Source organism: Myxine glutinosa, chromosome 8, assembly GCF_964187855.1.
Source record: "Myxine glutinosa chromosome 8, kmMyxGlut1.1, whole genome shotgun sequence".
Classification (NCBI taxonomy): Eukaryota; Metazoa; Chordata; class Myxini; order Myxiniformes; family Myxinidae; genus Myxine; species Myxine glutinosa.
The window spans coordinates 117,271,639-117,277,638 of NC_136268.1; positions in this window are offsets into that span (position 1 = coordinate 117,271,639).

A 6,000-nucleotide genomic window follows, 5' to 3' on the forward strand; every position below is an offset into this window, starting at 1 on the left:
CGCACGGCACTAATGTCCCCATGCAAGAGAATATAAACTGTGTCTGCTCGTAATGACTGTACCCACGCAAGAGAACAAAATGTTGGGACTCAATTCTTTTATTCTCAAAGGCTCTGACGTCATCAGATGATCCCCGTGCGTGCCCGTATCAACGAGTCCAATCTCATCACTCTACAATACCGGACCAATCACTGCTCTTCAGGGCGTGGCCTCACGGACCTGCCTGCTTGATGTTGTGATGTGGCAGGTGGTGGTGCCAGCATTATTGTTCAATGTCCTGTTCCGGTTGGTTATTATTTAGTGTTTATTTTAGGTGTAGCGTGCATGGCTGGTGTGGTGTGTGTCATAAGGAACACAGGAAAAGATTACAGAGGCACTTACATACAGGGAATTTACCATTAATCCCTAACTAATTAACATAACCCCACCCATCGTCATGAGGACAATGATACACTCTTACGTGACATCCGGTCTAACGGATTCCCTACTTATGGTACATGGGGGTTCTTCTTCCTCATCGTGACATTCAGAGCATGGTAATCTATACACTTCTACCTGGACTAAGGTATTTCATTGCCTACCACCCCACAAACGTAACAATACTTATTGACTCGAGACATTTCAGCTTTTCATGTTTAATTAACTAGTACATCCATTCCTTATAGGAACAGCAGGAAGGGCCATTCTTCTCGCAGGTATATAGATAACAGTAGATCTATGGTCGGGTCTCAAGAATATTGGGTGTGTTGATAAACCAAGTTTCTTGTAGATTGCTCACCAAGTGGTTTAATCATTCGAGCAAGCACTTCATTCAAAGCCGTTGATAAGGAACGGCTGGCTTGGCAAGTGCTAGTTAGCTGCTTGTAAATAAACGCATCTCCGGGTTTTCTCCCTTTTCAGTTTAGTGTTAAACAGCATTAGCGACTGCTTCAAACGGTAATCATATATATGTGTTTGTGGTTTATAATTTTTATATAAATACATATGTATTTCTGAAAGTTATTGTATTGTAATTTATATGCAGTACAGTACAACCTAATGGAGCATGAATACATGCTTGGGAGATAAGTTTGAATGTGTTTGTGTTAGCGCGCATACAAAGCACATACTGTATATATGCGCACTTACAATAGTGCTGAGCAAGTCTCTGCCCATCTAAATCCTCAAAATGAAATCGCTCAGAACTCGTTTAGAATTTTAGAGTCAAAGTGGCAGTGCACAACCAACCACCTCGATGTCTTTCTCCATCTCTATGAGTGATAATTTTTGCAGCCATTAACCCACCTATATACAGGCTCTCTTCCTTTCACGTTATTATGTTCCTCTCCTCTGTTTTTCCATCATTCATTGTCTTGTTACATCCATCTGTTGTCACAATGTGTAAATGTGTAAATGAATGAAAATAATGTGTAAATGAACTCTCGGACATCTCTATTTTTTACTTTTACGACAATATAGCTAAAGCAATAAGATTATTTTGTAAATTGTGCAGTAAGAACGTTGTGTGTAGTAAATGATGAATTACTCACAAACCACCACAACCCTTTGGGGGATCTTTCGGTTTTTTCTTTTTCTCTTTCGTGGATTTCATTGCTGGCTTCGACCTTTCAGCATTTCCTTATGTGGAATCATTTATTGTGATCTGTGTGATTCATTGTAAAATGTTATCACAATTGTGGATATATTTCAGTGACACAGCCTCTCCTGGAATAGGGGAAATAAAGAATTGTTGAAGTGAAAGCCGCAGTTGTATCAACTTTCTCCAAATAACTCAAATAATTAGAGATTAAAATAATTAGTACACAGGAACTTAGAATAGAGAAGGACTGCCTTGGCGGTGTGTGCACTGTCGAGAGGAACATGTTCTTTCTTGCATTGTGTATAATTTGCTAGCTTCTCCATGAGCCTCGACTTTGTATACAAAAAAGAAAATTGTTACAGTAAAACAATACACATTTATAGCTCTCACTCGGTTATTCGATTCCTGAAAGGAGATCGTAAATTCTGGCATTTCGAAAAATGCTCACAAGTTTGATATCTAATTGTCTTTTTACCTCCGCTACTGAAGGTGGATGGGGCATGGGGGTCATGTTATCAACCTTGTCTGTTTGTCTGTCTGTCTGCTTGTCTGTCTGTTTATGAACGAGATATCTCAAAAAGTTGTGGACGGATACGGACGAAATTCGGTGGAGACGTTTGGGTATGTGGCAAGGACAAAACGATTACATTTTGGTGAAGATACGGATCCAGATCTGGCTCCGAGAGTTTTGTAAGTTAATCTTCACCATTGAGAGATTGGGAAAAAAAACTATATATATCACGATATCTCAAAAATTGTGGACGAGTTTTGACAAAACTTGTTGGACAGGTTGGGTGTGTGACAAGGACAAATTGATTCAGTTTTGGTGAAGATTTGATTGTGTATCTGAATACGAGAGGAGTGATTCTTCACCATTGAGTGTTAGGGCAAAAAACGATAAAAAAACATATTTCAAAAAGTTGTGGATGACTGGAACATAATTAGGTGTATGGGTTGGTCAGGTGACAAAAACAAGTGCTTAGATTTTGGTTCAAGTCCGATCCAGATCCGTCCTATCAGTGAGATACAAAACACAAAACGTAAACAAAACTACCGAGTGCCATTCTAGTAATTCCCTGCTGTTAAAAGATTCTGAACTTTTCCTTTTTTTTCCTTTTGAAGCTTTTAATCTGTGGGGGCAATAAAATAATGTATTATTTTTCCTGCTTTAATATGCCTTAATCGATATTATAAAAGGAACCATGTCTGTCTGTCTGTTTGTCTGTTTTTCGCATCATAATTTGAGAACGGATCAATGGATTTCAATAAATACAACTACGGTGGATTCGGGTAACTCCCGGGAGTGTTTGTGATCCAAATTTTTCTATTTTAAATTTTTCTTTCTATGGGTACATGGACACGCGTGTCAGAACTGCAAATGCCAACACGTGACGTTGGTTATCCCTGCACGGCGAGCAGGATCTCCCAGGAATCCTTTTTTTTTCTTCCCCCAGAGATTAGCCAGTGCAGCAAAGATTGGTATTTCCGTCAGTGAAGCGACAGGTCTAAAATACTACTATTTATCTATTTGTACTTTAAATACGCTTTCTCCTTGTAATAGCCATCCACAACCATCCTTCCTTACCAAGTTGTGGAACCATCCTTCCTTACCATCCTTACCATGTCCGCCGAGGCTCTCACTTTATTTTTTTCTTCCACCCTCACTTTTTCACCCTGATTCAGTTTTAAATTAGTTTTCTCCACAACTGCTTGATTAATTGAAAGAAAACTTTCAACATAGGAATGCCTTCACATTGAGCATTTTCAACAAAGATACATGATGATTGGATGGATAATGCAGCCGGCATTCTAAAAAGTCTGTTTTCTGTAGGCATGGGTTGCAGGGTGTTTCAGGTTTCAGGAATAAACAGCTTCGACCGAGTCAAATTATATACTCATCATTTAAATAAGTCTCGTGTTATTTATTTGTGCTCTGAATATATTTTCTTATTTATTTGTACTTTAAATAAGCTTCATATTATTCATTAATGCTTTAAATAACCTGATATATATATATATTGTTACAGACACGACTTTGATGTTATGGTGGGCCGAGCGGAATGGCCGCCGTGTCCGCACAAGTTACCCGATTATACTCGAACGTTGCCGAGTCACGCTACGCTGAATCAATGATGGAAAAGGACACAACGGCTGGGATTAAAATGACACGACACCAAGGGTTCAGTTCTCAAGACCTCCGGAGGAGGTTATATTAGGGCGGAAGGTCAGATTACAACTACAAGAGGGACAGCATAGAAAGACAGGCACTTAGACACACTTATCTTATTCCCTGACAGACGACAGATAAACAGGACAAAAACTGACTCACACGGGGATTGATGGCAAGGAAAGCGGGCAGTCGATGGCTCAAGGTGCACTCTTGGCTCAAGGACAGAATCGACCCGGTCCGGTCCAGTAGATGCGGGAGGTCTCACTCAGCGCTCGAAGGTGACTTTCTTTCTCCAAGCTGGGGGCGCATCTCTTGTCACATCCGGTAAGTCGCTGCGTATATCCGGCGGGGAGTGACACGCCCTCGGCTCGTTAGCTCCGCCCCAGATGGAATCGGTCCGCCCTTCTTATTGGGTGCGGGGGGGTTACCAGGCTCCGCCCTTGACGAGGAGCTGACAGCCAGCCCCTTCGTGGTAACCCCGTGGAGCGCATGGTCAATGGCGGCTAACCGAGCCGGTGTGAGGACGCACACTCCCCGCGCGCGCCGTTGTTGTAGTTGTTGTAGTTGTTGTTGTAGTTGTTGTTGTAGTTGTTGTTTGGGGAAGAAGATGGGAGGAGGTATGGGAAGGTCCTAAACTCACTACTGGTGCCATATAATCACATTCTGGTGCAACGAAGAGTCAGAATTAATGGAAACGAGTCCTTAACTGACATAGACTAAGAATAACTAGCAAGATGTCCGAAAGTTGTCTACGTGAGATGCGGTGGACCTGGGCACGACATTTAATGGGGGAAAAAGGGGAAGGTCGGTTCTACAGAGTGTTATTTACAGGCAATGGGACTAGGGAATGGGGGATTGGGGATAGTTGGGGAGTATTGGGGAAATAGGGGAGTATTTACCAGCGGATATTGAGGCCAAGTCCCATATCCGCAACATTGCACCCTTCTCTACCCTCGGGGCGTCCCAACCCGATAAATTTTTACCTATTTTAGTGTGGCACTCAGATGTAGTTCCCTCTACTATTAACTCTACCCTGAGTGCGACAGTTTTACAGATATTCACAAATGAGTAAATATGTCCCCCTGAGACGTTGCACCCTTCTCCTCACAGAAACACACCCACAGGATAACCGAATCCGGAAAGAATTCACAAACTAAACATACAGCCGGTAGGGAGCATTATTTACAAGACTACGCTGCTATTTACACTACGATCCAGGACCTGTTTTTGGAGGAACACATGCAGATGTTATGCATAGAGAGAGCACGCATGCCAGCATCGATACACCAACCCACGAGTGCTCTGTGGCCTTACGGCCTTTAATTATGTGCAGAGCACCCCATCCAAGCACCAAAAGCACCACCCCATCACACCGTCAGCACCATCCGGTGCAGTCACCATTGTTCAATGAATAAAAATAACTTCAACAACCCCTAACCCTGCAGGTGTCTCTTGGTCTTCGTGTGGTGCACTTGGCCTTCTGGCTTCTTTCCAAAAATAAAGAAAGGCACCAACCGCGTCCATTTCTGTATTGTGGCCTTCAGTGGTGTCAACTAAAAGTGGTTCACCTGTATGGCATAGGTGCCACGTTGACCCATAGGTCCATCCACGGGTGGTGCTTGGCCGCAAAAGAACTGCGGTCCATTGTGGGTGGCCACCAAAATTGCGGTCCATATGGTGTATCGATCCAGGCAGCAAGCAGCGAAAGTGCAGGCCCACAACTGCGTAGCCAGCACCTCTCTCTCTCCTCTCTCTCTGCCCCAAAGCCAGATCCTCGGAGGTGGGAGACAAAAGAAGCAGACAAGTGAGTAAGGTGGTAAGGGCGCAAAAGTGCACGCAATATAAGATGATGCACACTGGGGGCACATGGGAACCAGGTGAGACAAGTACGTTCCTACCGTACGCCCCCCCCCCCAACCAGGTAACCTACATGGCCCCTCCCTTACCCCTTACTGTATCCACAAAACACAACACTACCCATAAACATCTACTTTACAAATCAACAAACGTCCCTACTGTCTTCCCCGTTCCTCCCATAAACCAAATTCGTCTTCTCTCCCTCCTAACCAATCAAATTTGCCATTTTCAACTCTCATCAAAATTTGCCATCTCCAACTGAACATCATAATTTGCTATCACCAATTCATCATCAGTCCCTCCTAGGGAGGGAGAGATGGAATCACCCCAATGTCTCATCCACGTCGTGATGCGTCTCACAAATCCACAGCAATCTCATTTCCTGCAACAAAAC